Consider the following 20,917-nt stretch of genomic DNA (forward strand, 5'->3'; position numbering starts at 1 on the left):
AGGCAAAACATTTCAAATTTATAACTGATTCGGGAACAGCACATACCTTGATTTACAGAAGCCGATGAAAATGTGATGCAGTCATAAACTAAAGTAGCCCAAGTCACGCTTGATAGCGTTATGGACAAACCTTACCTCAAGGTAAGGTTTCAAAGGTTGTCAGCAAACACAGCCCACTTAAGAGAATATCCAGAGACCTCCCCTCAAAGAAGGGGCCATGATTTAAGTGTCCAGAACTCAAAGAGTACCAAAGAAGAAGGTAGGCCAACGAACACAGCGCAGTTCTGCACTGAGACAGTGAAATGTCATGCCTTTCTGGTCCCAGTTAAATCAACCAACCAAACAAACAAAAAGACCCAGAAAATCTAGCAGTGTCACTAAAGAGAAAAAGGAGGAAATGCATTTTCTTCCCATTATAGAATATAACACCCAGGTTTATTGATGCAGTAGATGCAAATAGGGTATTAAGCTTCACTGTGAATGTATCAAGTAAAACCATTCAAAGGTGTGACTTATCTTTAACTCCTTTTTAGCTTCACAAAGATATTAGAATTTTCTGGGGAAAATGAGGGAGCTTGCAAAATCTAGAACGTCTCAGAGGTGAGAATATCATGCCTAAGTTTGCGAAACAGCAAAACAAGCTTAAGAAATCTCTGAAAGCAATCATAGCTGCTGGACCAGACAAACAAGGGGAAAAAAAGCATGCTATAACAGATTATTAGGGTTAATGAAGCAGGTGGTTATAAGCATAAATGAGGTGGGCAGATGCAACAAGTTAAATAATTCATTTCCAACTGTAAATACACTTGAACCACTGCTGTTACTTGTTTGGTAAAATGTTGGCTCCTACTCCCATCCACCCAGTTAAAAACCAAGAACTCTACAGGTTCCTTGAAATTAAGTAAATGACCTAGTTAAAAAGGGCAAAAAAGTAGATGGAGTAGATGCTTTTGGCATTGTCCACATAACAAGGAACTATTGTCTAGGGGTAATAACCTGTGCAAGTGTGCTACAGAATACATGACTGGATGGAAAAATATACGCAGAAACATTACCATCCATACGCTATCAACCTACGAGGACATTCCAAGTTCAAAGGTTTGCGCTGGTCCCAGTTCTAGTCAGAATCCTTGAATAATGGGGAAACTGTACTTAATGAAATCCCTAGATTACAAACTGAAAGGAGTGCAAGCTTTCAGAAGGGCAGATTTATAAAGCATATTGCTGAATTTGGAAAATGGTTTGAAGAGCAAATTTTTACTCTTATGGAAGAAAAATAAAGCTTACACACAAAAATTCCCTAGTAACAGGCTACAAAAATTCCTTAATTATTCCCTAATAATAAGCTAGGGACCAGTACAGAGAAAAAGTTCTGATGCTGTAATCAATTGCAAGGTGTATACAAGTTAACAACGTGATGTTTAAAAAAAAAAGGGGGGGGGGGCAGAGGCCAATTCTAAAACATACTCGTAAGGAAACCTTACAAATGCAGAGAGATAATACATTCTACTACGTATTGTGACGTATCTGCTGAAACAATGCAGTTTTGGGCACCACACCTACACAGACACACTTCAGACATCGCACAGGAGATCAGCAAAAACAGTAAGATTTTAAAATATGACCTAGGAGAAAAGATAGAAAGAACAGAGTTTGTTTAGTCTAGAGAAAGAATTACAGAGACTTGACAGCCTTTTTATAGCACATTAAAGTCAAATACAAATTGTTCTTGTTCACCAGAAGAAAAACTACTAAATGGCATTGGTTTAACCTATATGTACTAAAAGATATTGGCGAGAAAAAGGACGATGATTTTTCTAATCAAAGCAGTATAAAAGGTCAGTTAGAGGTTGTTTAATCCCCATTATGGAAGCATTTGAAGAACAAGTTATAACCCTTGTCAGGAAAAACACGCTTGATTCTGCCTCAATACAAGGATGGACTAAGCTGATGAAGATCTCCTTTAGCCCAAGTTGCAGCCAGAACAACATCTCTGAGGTTTAAAAAATAAAAAAATTAAAAAAAAAATAAAAAAGCTGTTTTCCACACGCCCAGCTTCAATGCTATCATAATTTGAGAACAGGCCAATATTTATGGCTTCAGTGACACATTGCTCTACATTGCTCTTAAGCTTAAGATGTTAGGTATTTCTAAATGGAGAAAAAGCATTTGAGTAACAGGCTTACTATAAACACATACCATCTTACTAGCTTGAAGCCACAGAAATCCATACCTCTAAAGACAGAGCCAATGGGGCCTTAACTTTCTAAGGCATTTAAACTGACCCTGGGATACATACCACAGAATTCCCATCTTGTAACAGATATTTATTTGAGGAGCCTTATTGATCATTCGGATTCTCCAGTTTTGTAACAAAGACTGTGAAGCCACATGTCCAACTAGGCAAACGATTCAAACAGTGACTAATACTGAACAACAGCAAGGTCTGAATACAGTTTACAAGCTTAACTTGGCTATGCACTAAGAATCTCTCATCTATCGCATAACTAAGAAACTCCCTCTTCTCCCCCTGCCCAAATCAGACTTAGAAAACTGAAAGCTAACAAGCAAGGGCAAAAACCTTTCAGCTGTTGGTTTCTGCAGTCTCTGTAGGATGGAATGACACATTGGGAAGACACACTTAATGAAAGCTGAGGATCTTATTAATGTCTTTAACTACCTAACAGGTGGCTCTAGAGAAGCAGAACCAGGTTCTTCTTGGAGGTGTACATGAAAGGACAAGGAGCAATGGAAACAAGTTGCAACCAGAGAAATTCTGGATTCTAGATGGAAAAAAAAAGTTCATAAAGAGGGCAGTCAAACACTGGAACAAGCATCCCCAAGAGGTGTGGAATCTCCACCCTTGGAGATATTCAACCTTGACCAGACAAGCCCTAAGCAACCTTTAAGGCTTAAGATAAGGTTTCTTATCATCTGATTGGGAGCAAAACAAAAAATAGGACCTTAAGAACAAGACTGAATCATGGAAATTTTCTTGACTAACCAGATACCACCCAATGTATCCCATTCATTAGACTATCTGCTAGATCATGACAATTAATGCTATCACAGAGCTGAGTAAAGAACAGGGACGTGTTTTTCGGATAAGCACTAGCTTTTTAAATGTGTTCAGCTCCTACCTTTTTGTGACCTGCATCTTTGTTAATCAGGCAATTCCCAAAAGTCAGTCATATTGATCAATGATCCCACGCTACATTTTGTGGGATCTGAATTACAAACTTCTGGGCTAAAGCAAAATATCAAATCAGTTATGTCCACTGTCACCATCCACATGGGCAGAGCTCCAATGAAGACAGTGCCAGATTGCTAAGGTAAATCTTCAATAAAAAGACCCTGTATTAGCTTAGTTAAGGTATAAAACAAGCTTTCCACAGTTGTAAAACTCAGCTCAGATATTTTTATGTTCATGGATTACATAGTCCCCTGTATTCAAAGAAACTCTTTCTAAGCAACACTATTTACTTCTGTGCAGGAGGTAGAAGATTTGTGTATTGTGTAGGAGTTAAGAAAAGCATCTAAGAGGTCTTTAATTAGGAGACTTCAGAGTTATCCCTGTATCTCTACTCATTGTAATAAAGGTCCTCGCTCACTGAAGATGCCCACTCTACATTTTTTTTAACCACTCTCCACCACTTTTCCAGATGTTTTTAGCTCACACACAAAATAGTTTTCTAACTAGACATCCAGGAAATGCTCCTGTGAGCAAGAGTGACAGCTTAAAGATCCTCCTCCTTTGCCCATTGCCTGCTTGTTTCAGCTCCTGCTCAATCCCTTTAAATGGGCTTGTATAAATTGAAGCATATGGCATAGGGACAGGAATCAGCAGCTGAAACTATGAATGGTAAGAGGGACAGATACAAGGAGAAAAGACATTGTGTAAGCAGGCTTAGGAAGCACTTCTACTTAATGTTTAACCAAAGTACTAAATTGGGGGGGGGGGGGGGGGTGTTCCTTTAGCTGGATTGGGCTAGGTTGCCTAATAGAAATCTGTGGCTGTATATCTTCCTTCCCTCAAGGAAACAGTATGGGCTGAATATTTTGAAGGAGCTTCATTCAGACAGAATTAAATTGAGGAAGACACTCTAGCAATTCATGGGAAAAGTCACCTAAATACTTTCTAGAGACAAAAAAATCCATTCTTTTTTCCAGGACCTTCCCCACCTTTGGAAGGGAATCAATATAGGGAAGTTGAGGATATTCCTGAAACTAACTACCAATAATTTGAACATTTTTCTTACTTTTGCAGAATTTTATAGCCTACATGATGAAAGGAAAAATAAAGTGCATTTGTGATGCCTTCTATCTCAAAATCTGTTCATATTGGGTTGTCCCTGGCCTCAAGTTCCTACGGAAATCATTCAGCCTACAGTCTGGGCTCACAACATGTAAAATTCAAAGACGTTTCTGTTCATATACTACTACTTAGGCAATTGCAAGAGTATAAAGGGGAAGAAAAAAGACACATACCCCAAAACAATCAACACTCCTTCTTTGTTAAAAATGAAATTTGCCATAATTCTCTTGTATTCATAAAGCTTCTTATGCCAACTCAACTTTCCCTTTTACAGATTATGCTGCAAAGATTTATCAAGGAATCCTCTAAGCCCATCTCTAGTCTCTTCCTTTTCCTAAGCTGAAGAGGACACTAAAGGTAGAAATCACTAATAGCGGAAGAAAGCCCTTAAATGGGATGACCTCAACAGAAGCTTTAAATCTCTTGCCTACACAGTTTTTCATTGCCAGCATATTCAGACATTGCGGGAGGCAGAATATTCTGCATGGAACTTGGTGGGAAGAGCAAAGGCTGCCAGAAGGAAATGTTTGGAGGGCACACTATCAGGGCTAGGCTATGCATATAAGGCTGAAATATAAGCTGTTTTTCTGCAAGTAAGCTCTTTTAATAGGAATCCAGTTTATTTATTTATTTAGAAGCAGATGGCAGCCTCTCAAGATGTTATACAGAAACATGACACACAATACAAGTATTTTCATCTGAGCATATTTTTTCTAATCAACTCCCTGCTATTCAGTATTAAATGACAAAAATTTAGTCTCTGGAGTCTGGTAATACCCTAGCCTAACTCAATGCTATGTCCTAAGTCCAACAGTTTTAAGTGATGAAATGTAATGCCTAGTAATACACTGGAGAGCAGACCAGACGACCTTGTAGTGTCTTCTGGCTAAAATGTTCTAAAGGAGGGAGGAGGCAGCGTGGGGAGAGAGATTCCATTTTTTTTGGGGGGGGGGGGGGAAGGGGGAGGAGGGAGGAAATCACACCCTCCATGCTGATGAGCACATTTGATGGACAAACACCACAACCTAAGGTTAGTCAAAAGTGCCTAATGCAAGGCAAGAAATCCAAATTATGTTGGATTCAGACATATCATAAAGTACGTTAGTAACAGTCCCATGTAATCGCTGTATTACATGACTCTGTATGACATTGCTGATAGCTTTCACATTATGTTTTCATGCAATTCATCCTGAATCATGTAGTTTAATCCCCATTTACTGTGAAGTATAATCAGCCACTACCAAGACTTGTGGAAGGATATCATATTAAAGAATGTTAGCACTACAGACAGGCAAACCATAATTTAAAAGGAAGTCAAATACTACCAAAACCTTCCGTCTCTTGATCCTTCCCACTGTACACCTCATTTCCAAGACTGTTTCATACCAGCTTTAATAGATATTACATAATTTCCTTTTAACAGAGAAGAGTCATATATATCCAAATGTGTTGATACAGGTTCATTCACCACACAACAGTACAATGCAGTACAACAAAAGTGAGTCATCCCCTCATTATAGCCACATACAACGCATAATTAAAAATGTAAGGAACTCCCACACAAACTGAAGTGGTTTTAGCATTTTCTACATGAAGAATGTACATGGTTATAATATTTTCCAACTATTTAACAATTTACCATTTTTGTTTTTATATAAGAGAATGCTAAAAGAATGTTAATGCAAACTCAAGGAATTTGTATATGATGCGCTATACCAGGGTGGTCTAACTTCAGCAGCCATGGCATTCACATCCAGTTTTTATAGTCCCTTGCCCCTGCCTTCCAGCATTTCCAGTTTCTTTTCAGTGCCCTCCCCGCCTCCCCACCAGACCGTTACCTTCCATGGTCTGCGCAAGTGGGTCCTTCCCCCTCCTCTTCCTCCCCCATACAAATAGCCTTGCCTTCCATTTCTTCCATTAGCAACAGCTGCTCCTGCACACACCACTCCAAGACTGCTAAATATTGTTTAAGGTAACAAGGGCCTGGGAGGGCTGCTGCTGTCACGTGAGGCAGGCCATTGTTGTAGCAAGAGTATGGCAACTGCTGCTGCTAGCGCAGGCTTCCCTCCCAGAAGCAGGAGCAGCAAGCCTGGATTCCTGGGAGGCCGAGGAAGAGAAGGGTTTCAGGTACTTGGATTGCTGCTCATACTTGCTGCTCAAAACAGTTCTCAGTCTCCTTTTGAAAAAGGGTAGCAGACTGCAAAGATGGGTCCTCAGCCCATGAACTGCTTGTTGAGATCAACTGCTATATGCAATTAAAGATATTAAAAATAAATATGCATCTCTTCTGACACACTAACTGCATCTCAAGGAGACTTGTACCGTAAGTCCTTATGGTTAAGAACAACAAAAATTTACAAAGTCACAGTTGCATTAATAAGAAGTTTCAGCATCTTCTTTCTGTATTTTAAAGGTAACTTGCGTAGGTAAACAAATTTTCGTGTGAATACTTCAGTCCTTACAAAGGATGTACTTGCACTTTTATCCCCAAGAGCTGTGCCTGAACATGGTTAAGAATAAATCCCCCAAACGTATGCTTGTTTTAAACTTCAATATCTCATTTTGAAAAGCCTCTGGGGTCTTTATGATTTGGATGATTTTGCCTAATTGACCCCTGTGCCTTTGAGAAGATTATCCCAAATCACTACTTTTCCCTTCTCTGCTACATCCAGTAAAAGTCTTAACTGGTATGCAAATAACACTTAAGTTTCAACTTTGCTTGGCAACCTCACGTATTCTGTATTTGTATAGTTTTTCATTTTCAAGTAGATGCCCAGACAATCTCCCAGCACTACCAGCAAGTATGCTTTTCATGTTCTCTCCCTCCTTTTGGGAATGGATAGTTGAAGATGACTACTTAGAATTCGGGATTCTAGTAGTTCCAGATGAAGGAACTATCAAGCTTAAATCTTTCTCCTTAGTCTATATCTCTCTCAGCTAACCCTACGGAAAGCCAGCCAACTAGCAACTTAACACTGCAGAAAGCCCAGCAAACTAACCGGTAAGAAAGAGCTATTCAGACCTCTTTGCACCCCTCCTAGTTCCTTTTTTTCTGAAAAATAAATTGTGAACGTGTATTTCACAAGAAACTAAGATAAAAGGAAAATGAAGGGTTTAGGTTCATGCAGTCTTCTCCCTTGAAATTAGTAGTAAAAACAACTCACCTGCTGGGCCAGAGCATCCTACCTTTTCAGAGATGACAAGCCTGTTACTGTTAGGGGAAAGAAGTGGTTGGAAAAGGGAATGGTTACAGCAAACTATATAACTTGGGGCCACATATGAGAACATATTAAAAGAGAAAATAATCACTTTAACTGGAATGATACTGTCCCTTCAGTGCTGTATTTTTTTCAAGTTTGTTTTTTTTGGTGGTGTTGTTTTGTTTTCAAGGGAATTTACCCTCTCACTTTCTACAACTGAGAAACAGTGAAAATGGAGATAGTCATTTCCCAGCTTTAGTCTCTCAGTTGCTCCCTGATGAGCATAATAGATACCTGGGAACTTAGTGCCAACTAGGGACCTTGCAATTCACCATAGCTATGAAAAAACCCTCCTCCACTTCAGAATTATTTCCCCCATTAAGGGAGGTATATAATGCACTCCTTTTTCCATTCCTTCCTCTGACTGGGTCTGCTCTAGTCCTCCTCAAAAGAAGCAGCTGCCTAAAATTCACCAGAATGCATATACAGCCGTGGGTACGCCACAATGCTTACCCTGTCAGCCCTAGATAAAAGTTTATTTCCATAAATGTAGGTGTATTCTGAACAAAATTTCAGCTGTGTATTTCTCTTCATAATTTTTCAGCTTGTTACATCACGCTTTGGAATGTATGAACTCTCTTTAATCCAATCAACTAAATGCCTAAGCATTAGAAACTTCATCATAGCAACGGTACAGTATTTGACTTGTTGATTTTACTAAAACAATGACTTCACAGTGTCTGACTGATTTAAGCAAGACTGATTTGAGGTACAACCCTGGACAGACCAATTCTAGGATCTGGTAGCAATTTTTGCAATTTTCTGCAAAACCCAAAAGTAAAAGAACAACAGCAAACTAATTTACCTACCTAACCTCAGCCCCCAGAAAAAGTTCTCACTTTAAGAGAAGCAATAATACAATTAGAGCAGAATTATAAAGATATCTGAAAAATATCTGTAAATACTGGGCATATACCAAGAAACTTACTGACCTATAACAGTATCTATAAAAATAGAACAATGAGTACATAAATATTACTGTGCAACCGAGAGAGATCTTTCTTAACTGCTGAGGACTCCCAAGGATGCTGAAGTACCTAAGTTTTCATCCAGTAGCCTTACCTAACCTTATAACAACACTGCCAAACTAATTGTGTGCAGATCTCTCCTCCCTGGAGAGGGAGAGAGCAGGTGAAATGTGTTAGGAAGCATCATTCTTGTATGCTATCATTCTTGTATGTCTCAGTCAAAGACTAGAAAAGACGATTAGCACGTTAAACTGAAAAAACAAAAAACAAAACAGTGCTTAAGAGACAGAAATAAGGAGTTAAACTGCAATTAAAACCTCCCAAGAACTGACCTAGTTCAATGGAATTTTCTTCTTGGAGTAGTTAAATATAAGAAGCCTGTCCAAAGAATTATATGAAGTACTCATAGTATGAACATATGCTAACATTTAAATATAAAAAAGATTCAGCAGATAAAGGACTCAAACATTTAAGAATTTGATTACCAAGCTCAGTAAGTTGTCAGAAGATCATAACATAGCTTATCCTTATGCTGACTAAATGTAAATATTAAAAAACTAAACAAATTGCAGCAAAAGTATAGAAATGCTAATACTAGGTCAACTGTAGACCTATTGCATGAGTTTTATACAGATTTATCCTGAAATTAATTTTTTTGCCTTTTAAGTTAAAAAAAAAAAAAAAAAAAGACAAAATGTGTTTCATTTTGTACTAATGAATTATTATATGGAAAATAATGATAAACTTGTATGAGAAGAGAACCTTACCTATCCTCATCCTTTCATAAAAGTGCTTATAATAGTTGCCTAGTACTTGGTAAAACAAACTTTGCATAAGATTATCACTATTATGTCCCCCTTTTTACCAAAAAAAAAAAAAAAAAAAAAAAAAAAAAAAAAAAAAAAGGAAGTATATGGCTTATTTGCATTATATTACCGTATTGGGCTTGTAATTTATAATACACAATAGCACAGTAATAGTTTCTTCTGGTAGGCACTGAACAAACACTACACTTTAACTGCAAAGGATCTAGAGAGATGCATTAATTTCACTGGGGCCTAAATTTCACCTGCCAGCCATAACATAAACAAATAAGATATCAGTAACTCAAAAAATCATATTTCATAGCAGGAACTCAAAACATAAAAACCTGAAAATAAATCCATATTTTACTATCAGAATTTTCTGTCTTTTCAAAAAATAGCTCTAATGATTGCAATTTGTGTATTTTATCAGTGTTAAACAAATCTGTGTATCATTGATAAGCATAAAAGATATAATAGATCATACAGTGCTCCTTAACATTTCACGCATCAACTACAAATCTACTCATGTATCTTTTTCAATTGGATGACATTTAAAACTGGACTATACTAACAAAATAGTAACAGGGAACCCTTAACTACGGTATCATATAGCGAAAGGAATAATGATTTCTTGGAGATGACCACCATGCCAGACTAAAACCTAACACTAGAACAGAAAGGACTTAAGAGCAAAATACCTTGACACACCATTGTAACAAATTCATTTTTCCCCCTAAGTTTCAAAACAAGTGGAAAAGTAAAGATCAGTTAGGGATACTGATTATTTTGGCTTGTATCACTTTACCAGAAGACTCAAAACTCAGCCTTTAATGTTAGCTGGGTAAATCCATATTTGGAAATGCAAGTAACAAAGTCTGACTTCTGAAAGTGCAGAGCATCAGTACTTCCCTGCCAAGTCAACAAACCTAGTACATATCCAAATTATCAATTCAAAAAAAGACCCCAAGCCCACAAAACAAACACGTCATTGATTTGTCGTCTATCTTTAAAGCACTCTTGCTTGAATGACTTTACTCAATGTGTTTAAAGCTCATTAGACATATTTGTTACTTTTTTCCTTCTATTTTATGGAATCTAAAGAGTTGTTAGCATCTAGCATTCCAGAAAGGCAAATAAAATCTTCAAAACAAACATCTCCTCTAATTCCTAAGAGCAGAAACATCAAGAAGAATTAAAACCAAATTCAGAAAACCCTCATTTCAGAGGGGCCACAACCTTGGCCCATAGTTTGGGCAGCTACTGAGTTACACTACAGAACCTTTTGAGAAAGCCAGTTCTCTTAATTACAAAAAAGATTTTGTATTCATTTTAAGGTTCCCCACCCCCTTTCTTGAGGGAGATTACCAAGTATATTTGCTTAGAACATAGTTTAAAAAGCCAGTTTCTAGAAGGACATGAGATAACCAATACGTCTAAATGTCTTTTTTTCTCTCTTGTATTTAAAAAGTTTTTTGCTACTCTACTCTTCATGCTCAGAAAGGTCATTTCAAAAAAAACAAGCAAAGAATCAAAAAACCACACCAACACACACACAAAACATTTCCCCTGACCTAACTGACTGTACAGGAACCAATAAAGCTGACTGAACATGAAGCACTGTCAAATGTACAAAGCAAAGAATCAGGAAACAAACGACAACAACAACAACAAAATTCCACTAGCTTTCAATAACAGTAATGAAAGATATAATTTGTGTTGTGCATAAACTTTAAAATACTTAAAACAGGTTTTCAAGCTAATTGCCTACATATGCACACAAAGTAAAAATAGGTAATTCTTAAACAAAAGAATACAGAATAATCTGTCATCTTTTGTATTTGGAAATTAAAAAAATCACAAAATACAGTACATTGTTCAAAATACCCATTTTTGCTGTATTAAGTTCTTCTCCTTGTACTCATGTAACAACAAACTTATCTTCAGATTCCTTGGTGAGTGTTTCCATGCACTACCATAAATACGTCTTCACACAATCACTCACTCCAAGAGAAACTCTACTTGGATATTCTTTCCATATTTTGAAAATTATTTTTAAATTACCTATGTCAATACAATTTTATCTATGGCGAAATAAGAATCAGCTTTACAGTTATGGTTGGCTTTGACTCATTTCTGTGTTTTTAAAAAGTGCCTACTGAATTTGAAACCTGGCCAGAAGTCTGAGAGTCCAAAAAAAATCTGTTTACGCTTGAGGGGTTTTTCTTTGAGCTGACTGTCCCAAAACCAAAAGGGACAATGAAAAATAAGTATTCTTTACTTACAACATTTAAATTTTTTGGTTGGATTACCTGTCTCAAAATGATCTCTTTATAAACAGTTCTCTAAGCATCCATTAAAAGATATCACACATGGGTCTAGAGTACAGAAAAGACTCACACCTAGTTCCCTCAAATTTGTTAATAACAAGAAAATGCCTTCAATTTCCAACAGACACTAAGACGCCATTCTTTCAATTTTCAGCTTAAAAAAAAGATTTACATCAGACTACCTCAATATGTATTATTTGCTACTCAGTCACACAATGTTAGAAGTTCCTTGTGGGTCTACAGAACTGAAAGCACTTTATGCAGTATTCTTGCATGTCCTGCTAACAAGGATATGACATTCTCCAAAATGGTTCAAGAATTGGGCATGTTTGTTGATGTGTGATGAAATGCAAACATATAATGAAAAGAGGAGAAAAAAAAAAGTTTATTTCACAGGCACTCCTTATATCCAGGTAGAAAAATACCAGTCATCTATAACCCAGAATGTAGTCCAGGTTACTACGACATAAAAAAACCCTACTTCTGGATTCCAAGGAGCTGCCAGCACTGGTGGATCTACAAAGTAGGTACCTCAGTAGGAATCAGACCAGTGCTCCACCTTCTCACAGGCTTGTACAATGCCTGTTCTAACAGGACAACGAGCAGGATCTCTCAGCATTTACACAGTACAAAAGTAATTTCATAAATAACAATTTAGTGAGTTAATCCATAGTTAGTAATGGTTAATGATGCAGGAAGAGGCATAATAATCCCTGCATTACAAATTTCAGATATTTCACATGAAGCTCCCTCCCTCCTAGAGAAACGACTTGCATTCTTTCCAAAACTATTTTTATACCACTCCCATAAACACATTTTATTCCTATTTTTCTTATAAATGCCTACACTTCTTCTAAATGTTTGTTACCCTGTGGCCTCCTTATTGTAGTAAATAGTTCTCAGGACTAAACAGAAGCAATGTGAAAAGCTATTAACTTTTTATTTTGAATTTCAATTTCTTTATATATCCCCTTGTCCTAATTTGTTAAATTCCAGAATAGAAATTCCCATACACATCAGCCATTATTTCTTCCTGTCTGCAATTTTTCTCCTCTATTAAATAATCGGGTGCAAGTTTTTTAGTATTCCCTTCATATACATGATTTTTAATCCTCTTTGTTCTTGTTGTGTCATCTTTCATCAGCAGCTTGTCCTAGATTCTCCAATTATATATACACATTAGAAGTCCACTTAGGGATCTCTCACATGGAACTAGTCTGAGAAGCCAGCTGGCCGGTTTCTCAAGTCCCTCTCATTTTATCCCATCTTAAAAATGATATAGCAATCCAAGTTGAATTTTGAGGGACAACAGTGCTAACACATGGAAAATACTATGCCAATACATATTATTCACAAATTCATTCTACACCAAGCTTGACTGCAGAGTAATAACAAAGACAGGTCTAAGAGAAACCCTGAGTGTCATTTACTCCAATATTAATCCAAGTCCTCTCTGAGTTGCCTTCAGCAGGGTTTAGGTCTTCCCACTCTAACCCCAAGCAAAAAACTCCGTTTAGGAGCCAGTAAGGAAAATGAGCAGTTCAAATCATTCTCTCTGCTGTTCATCACCCTGCTTACCTTCCTCCTTTAGTTATGTCAGCCTGAAGTTTCTATTTTCTCCTGTCTTCAGTACTAAGTAACTACGTGTTTCTCTGCAAGTTTTGCACCTTTGCTGCTCACCACAGTTTTTTTAAATCAATCACTAGTAAATATTAATAAACACTGATTTTATTATAGAACCTTATGACATCCCACCCTTAAACTTCTGATGTGATAAATGAAATAATTTATTTACTGATTCCTTCTACAATTTTTCCTCCTCTTGTCACAGCCTCCCTCCAAGGATATTTTATTGACTGAAGATTTAACTGTACTGAAGATTTAACTCTCATCATCTCACCCTTTTAAGTAGCTAATGTGATTTAGACAAACCTTCCTTGACCCATATTAAGATGATTTTGGTCCAATCTTTACAGATTTTTGTATCAACTTTTTAACATTAATCTTCTTGTCAACAGGAACACAGAATGACCATGAGAGCTTCCTTAGCAAACATATTCTATCTACTTCACAGTTTTATGAGATGGGAGATGTCACTTTTTTTTTTTTTTTTAATTAAAACAGCAAGAAACAAAAAGTTGACAGTTACTATGTCTGGCACAGCTGCAAAAGACAATGTACTTTTTTTTGATTTCAGATTTCCTCTGTTATTACCACAAGCTATTCTGAAGTCCTGCAATTTTGACAATGGTGTGTGTGGTGGGGGGAGTCCGATCTCCTTCACATATTCTCCGCAGACATAAGCAACGTAGGTTGAAAGTGAGCCTTGTAAACGGAGCCTTTTCTTCATCTAGTTATGACAAATGTATCCTCAGAAATTACTTTTGTCTCTTATTGATACAGTACTGTAGGAGGATGTAATGACCGATTGTTATTGATACTTTCTGAGTAGTCCAGCGAGATTTGGACTCCAGGGATCAGAACCTCAGTCGGTGTAAACTGATGCAATATCTGAAGAACTGCGCAACTAATAGCATTATGTTAACCACTGGTCCTGGAGATGCAACACAATTTCTGGCGAAATCAGTAGGAGTTTTTCTAGCAACTTAAGTTGAGGATTTTATGTCCAAAGTGAGTATTTCTTGAGAACTTTCCCTTTTTAATGCATTTTTTTTTAATTTATACCTAGAGTTACTGTTAAGGCTTTTTCACGGACTGAATTAAAACAAGGAAAAAAGAGTGAGTGAGTCTGTCTCCCCCTCTCCTGCCCCAGGGACATAACCTCTCCGGCACTGTCACTTCCAGAAAGCTAATAAAAGTAAGTCTGTCCTTAAAGGAACAATTAGGCCATATTATAAACTGGGTGTGGGGAAACACTGGAAGGTTTTTTCTTTTCAAAATAGCTAGCTTTTAGATCAGTTTAGCTCTATCAAAAACTGTATGCCAACACTCTTCAAACACACAAATATGTCATCCAATTATGAAGCACCTCTGTCCAAAAGTAGCAGAAGATGGCAGAGAAAGCAAGCAGTCACTTACAGCTCACGTTCTCAAGAAAACCGCCTTAAAACTCAAGCAACCCTGCCCTCAAACCCTGTATTGTTATTATGATAGTATATTGACATAAGCCAATGCAGCCCTTCACAAGAAGTTCTCCATCCTGGACCAAGATGTAAAGCAATAATAATCTATACTAGAAACTGCATAAGCAATGGGGGGAGGGAGGGAGGAGAGAGTTGATCAGTTATCATGGAATAACTGACCAGGTTTTCCACACAATACTGACCATCCAGTCTACCATATTACTTCAGGCTTTTGCATGTACATTAAGCCAGAAAATACAGATAAAAAGAAATTGGCAACATTTCAGAATATTAAAGAGATGCTGAAGAAGTTCAAAATGACTTAACAGAGTAACATAGAAATAAAATTTGATGGTAGGTTACAATGTTGCAATATAGTGCCTAATGGGAGGAATAATGTGAACGCTAAAGAGCAGGTTCTAAGCAAAATGTAACTTCTGAAGTAAAAACACAAAGATGTCTTTATGGTTGGCTAAATGAAAACTGTTTTGCTCTGAATTAGTTGTTTGCTAAATGCATATGCAATAGAAAACACACAAAAATAGACTCGGATGTATTTGACAAAAACGTTAACAAATAATCTCAAAAGCTAGCGTGGCTTTACAAAGGGTTTTTAATCCATTTCATAGGCGCCTGTTTGCACTAATAAAAATACTTGGTTGCTTTCCAGATCACTCAGTAGATATCAAATCACCATCCAAGTGCAACGTACAAACATACTGAAAAAGGAAGTTCCTGTTTTGAAGGCTTTTTTTGGAATAACACTTTACTACCAAGAAAAACAAATAAAAGGAGGGCTCAAAGCAGCTTCTGTCCTTCCAGAATTCTAAAAAGAAATCTGAAAAAGAACCTGTAACACATAATCCTAGTTTTCTTTTAGCTGTACTATCCACTGTAATTTCCCAAGCAATGAGCTTCTGCAGCTTTCCTCTTACTTTTGCTTTATGGGAGGGTTGTATGCATAATGTGTGATCCACCAGGAGGATTAATTTGATTCACACTGCATACCTTTCTTGACCACTATGCTATTGTAGGTGACCTGAATGAGTTATGCTGGAAACAGCAGACTTTTCTAGAGGCCATTTTTTGTGTGGCCTCACTTTGCCTTCCCCTATTTTAATGCACAAAAAGGGTGGGAGCAAAAGAAACTGGGAACCTGGGAAAACTTGACTGCTGTCAGAAGAACAATTCAAGCAGCCTGCTCTTTGCCATTCTCTTTCCCAAGATGCCTTTAAAAACAGGCAGCAGACCAGACAAATTGCTGTACTGCAACAGCTCAGGGACTTACCGGAAAATTGGAGCTCAAAAACGTACCGTGCATGCAGTCAGCTCAGTCACTCAGCAAAGAGAGCCACCGCACCTGGCTGCTGCCATTACCAACAGCTACATAGACTACTCACTGCTAGGATCGGCTTCATGCCCACCTACAGGAAAGGTCAGGCGTTATGGCCACAGGCCTCAGCTCCCCCGGCCCTAAGGCACAGGAGACTGCCCAATTCCTTTCTGCTCCGCTCAGCATTGCATTGAGAATGCACTGCCTTCCTCCCCATCTCCAGCCGGCTCCACAAGTGCTTCTACACTTGCTTGGTTCCTGCTGAGGCTAAAGACATTAGACACTTAGCCAAATAATAGGTACTATTTTCCTTTAGTGTTAGTGTGGAATTTTGTTTTCAAAATCTGTGTTTTTAATCTCACAAACTGCTCTGGGTAAGGGAGAGAAGAGGTAACAAACAGAACTGAAGTTCAAACAGTTTTGTCCCCCTGCCTAGCTTTTCTTTTGGTGCTTATATCATTGTGTCCAGCTGAACAAGGGCCTGCACACAGCACTGTTAGTCTTTTTTTTTTTTTTTTAATTACATTGATATATTCTAATCATCTTTTATTGTCAGATAGCCTACTGCTCCTGCAAGTTATTCATCTGAACTAATACGCACAAGGAGGAGGAAGCTAATGCCACTGCACACACTGCTGGTGCTTGTCTACTCCAGCAAAGCAATGTAGTTTACTACATTTCTTCTTTTCCCATGTGTCAGTCACCAGTCTGCCTTGTTCCAATTATGACAACAAATGTATAGCTAGATATGCTTTTCTTGCTTTATACTTCAAAGGCCTTTCTACCCCAAAAGTCTCTCTTTTCATGGAATTTATTCTTAATTATATCCACGTACTGGACATTGCCCACTTTCTACAAAACTTCACCTTAAACTAAGTGAATTCCATTGCTTGGCACATTGTAGCTGCCTTGTAGAGGTTCTCCCGACAGGCTCTGTGGTTTTTATTCAGCTGGCAATTGCTCCAGTGTTTTAGCCCTTTCTAAAAAGGACATGACAACTCTCCAGGCTTGTGTGAGTCACAGATTCCCTTTCGCGTTTCACTTTTTGTGTACTCCTATTAATTGGCACTTCCCTGGATATTTATGTGGAGTGTAATACACTTAAAAGGCTTACAATAAAATTTCATATTAACTTTTAATTCAACTCTGATGAAGGAAGCTTTCCAAAACTTCAAATGCACCACAACCTTCTGTTGTGATGAGGTCACTTCTTGTCTTGTCTGATTTTCAGGAACATGCATTGCTTCTAGGTACAAAAGGAGGTCCCGTTTAAGTCTTTTCTAATGATTTCCACAACATATCAGTTCCTTGTGGTTGTTTTTCCGTTTCATTAATCCATTTAAGGATCACTTCTATTCACTTGTGGTAACAGCTGATGACAACATCTTTTGAAAAATTGGAACCATAGCAAAGTTTATTCAGTGACCAACTCTCATTTCTTCTACATAACAACCTTTGAGACTTGTGTAATGTTTCACTCCAACTCCATTTTCAAACTGGAGTTTTTAAACGTTTTAAAGTTTTAAAAAAACAGATGGTTGTACTGAAAATGTGTAAATTAAAAATATGCTTTTGCCAGCAGCAAGATATTAGTGTGCTGAAACCACCAACTCCTAAAGCAAACATTACTGTTATTTTATTCCCTGATACCCTGCACATCTGTACCATTTTTTGCTGGTTGTTTTGTCTGAGACCACATGAACTTGGGAGCAAGAGCTCCATCATGCAACCTTGTCTCATGAAAAACATGACTAGGTGCTACATTAATACTAATATTTAATAGTAATTCCAGTCATGAAGATGGGATTTTCCTATGCATACAAGCTTTTTTTCCCCCTCTTGTGTACTCTGAAGAAAAATGAAATAATAAAAAAAAAATCTAGGCTAGAAAGAACACACACATACAGAACAGACTAAGCTATGAAGAGCTTTACTGTCCTGAATTAGGAGTACACAACCAACACAGTTCACATAGTTCAGAAGCATTCATTGCAATAATCCAAAAATTAGTAACTGCTTTTCTTGTAAAGTTTTAAATGATTCTTTCCAATATTTTAAAAATCAATGTCTAAATCAGCTATAATTTAAAAAGTTGTCTAAATATTTTGAAGTGCATACTTTTCTCGAAGTTTCAAAACTATCCTTTCCAATTAACAATTGCTGTTTTGACTAATTGTATTTTTCCCAACAAAAAATGTTTTGATAAAAATTTCCTAAACCAACACAAGTAATAAGTTGTTTTTCAAAACATGCTTTTGTCTTCCTGACAGCACCCTCCATGTGGAAGTAGGAACTCTCAAAGTTAACAGAAGGTGTATGTGGAGGAGGTGGGAAGTTTGGAAAGAGTGTTCCAAATGCCAGATCTATCATCTGTATTACTATAATATGTCAGATCTGGTGCGTATGAAGAGCTAACGATGAGGGTATGAATCTGATGAAATCTCTGTACAATAAATACTTTTCATGATATATAGTCCCTGAAGTGTTGACAGTGTTGAAAACGTGAGGAGGTGTTGATTTAAAACGGAAGGAGTGTCCTGAATAAGGAACAAAACGGGATTCTGAACTGCAAGGGGAGGAAGGGAAGGACCTATTTACTACATTTTACTGAATAGCAGCGTGAAGTTAAAAATGCAAACAGCGAAGAGAAGAGTGCAGTTTCAAAAAACAGATAGAGAACATGTCAGCTCAGGAAGCGCCATGGACAGGCTAGCTCTAGGAAGGAGGGGTGCCTCTTGGCTTCCCTCTAGATAAAGGTCCGCTCTGGAAATCCAGAACTGCTGAGCTGGGCCCCACGCTTCCATGGCAAACACGTCTGTCAGAGAAATCCTAAGCAGCTAGGCAAGCAGACCCATGTCTGGTATAATTTAGGTCTGCAAAGTATTCTTCTTCTGTAACTTTGTTTCCAAGTTTTATAATCGGAGAATTACTATCAAGAAATTACCCCAAGAAAGTTGCAGATGATTGTCTGCAATCTGTAATAAATTTGGAGATACAGTTTTTATTTCCCAGCAAACTGCACAGCTTAGTTTGGGGGTTGCCAGTGCTGTGTGAGGACACAGAGGCAAAGTCTCTGTTAGTTTACTTGAACAGAAGTCCCTCCAGCAGCAGATACAATGTGGAAACACCCTGCATATCTTTGGGTAACCACGTATCGTGACCATCTCCTTGGCTATTCTTTTTTTTGGGACTTATACCTTAGGTCCACTGAAAATATATGAAAGAGCTAGAAAAATGGCTAGACAAATGTCTAAGGAAAGCAGAAGGAGGTGGTGGCCATTGAGGGAGTAGTAACATCTCCATGACACGTAAGGCATATGCACCTCAGATAATACTTTATGCGTCACTGTCTTTCCAGTATGGGTCTTTTCACTTCTACTTGATGCACCGTAACTGGGCCCTAGTTGTACCAATATTACCAGAACAGAAGATCAGTGGGAATGATTTAATCATTTGTGGTTAGTGACCCAGGAAGGTCCTTTGTTTCCCAATTACTTTTTTTTCCCATGTGGCAAAAAATAGTATGTCGAAGGCAGTGCTACCAATCACTTCATTGGGAATACCACCATATTCCAAAACCTGTATTAATTATTACAAAATCATCACACGTGTGAGCACAGTCATCTACCTCAGCTACTCAGAAAACTTACAGTCTGTCATCTCCTGCGTTTTCCCCTCCAGCTTTGTTTACATCCTCTGAGATTTACATTCCTTCTTTAGCCCATGCAAAGGCAGAGATATTCCTGGCATCAGTGTGTGCATTACCATGGTTACCTGGTTCATCTGCAGCATAATGGGTTGGTCTATGACCTGACACTGCAGCTCCAGGAGAGCATTCCTCCCTTGTCCACTGCTTTTCAACCTCGCCTGCTACAGCCCGTTTTTCAGAAAATCTGAACATAAGCCATAGTGGGGCACCCCGCACAAACTCTCACAAAGTCTTCGGCATATTTTTGTGCTTACTTAGGTTGTCTCTAAGTGTGCTTTTTGGCAGGCCCAGTCTTTGGTTTTCAAGCAATTTTTCCAGCAAGCCATCATCAAAAGCATACCTGCAGATACTACTTCCTGCATTTTGTCTGCAGATGCAATATTACACTTGAAAAAGTAACCTCAGAAGCATGATTACAAGAACATCTATGACTACACAACAACCTGGGTCTGCCATGAAAGAACAAAGGTTTGAGGGATCAGAATGATGAACATGAAGTCTCAAATGAGGATTTCAGATTAGGGGAAAAAGAACGAACAGTTTCCTCCCACAAAAGCAGTTCAGGTTTTTGTGGTGTTACAAATTTTACAGTACAACTTGAATGAACTGTAATCTACTGAGATATTAGAAAGCCAGGCATTAAACCTAAATAAAGCTCTCAATTAAAAGGAAGAGTATAAACAACAAAATATGAATATAATGAAATATAATGAAGACAGAATTCAGTTCAGACAGAAGGCATATATGCAGCTACACAACTAGCTCAAATTTTCACTGAAACAAGATGTAATAACTTTATTTTCTAAGCAATATCATTCTCACAGGTTTACTCCAGGCAATATTTTGTAACAAAATAGATGCATAAAGTGTTATGAAGAATCCTGACTCCTTTCATTCATCTGTTCCTATCATTTTTGTTTTCAATATACGTGACAAATTTGAGTCTTTGACCTATTTAGAGAAACTTAAAGCAATGCCATAATCTTTAGAAATGGTACACTGAGTATGTGTACCACACAATGTCAAGTCAAACACAGATGCATCTTATGGTGATTCTGAAAACACAAATACCGATCGCTCTGCGAGGAAAGGAAAAGCTGGCAAAATTCTAAATGG

At 37.7% G+C, this 20,917-nt stretch overlaps 1 protein-coding gene across 2 annotated transcripts in view; it reads right to left on the reverse strand.

The window, feature by feature from the left end:
- CDYL (chromodomain Y like) overlaps nt 1–20,917 on the reverse strand; it is a 105,965-nt gene that overhangs the window by 35,290 nt on the left and 49,758 nt on the right. The gene's annotated exons all lie outside the window — the stretch shown is intronic.

The sequence above is a fragment of the Dromaius novaehollandiae genome, chromosome 2 (assembly GCF_036370855.1).
Source record: "Dromaius novaehollandiae isolate bDroNov1 chromosome 2, bDroNov1.hap1, whole genome shotgun sequence".
Taxonomy (NCBI): Eukaryota; Metazoa; Chordata; class Aves; order Casuariiformes; family Dromaiidae; genus Dromaius; species Dromaius novaehollandiae.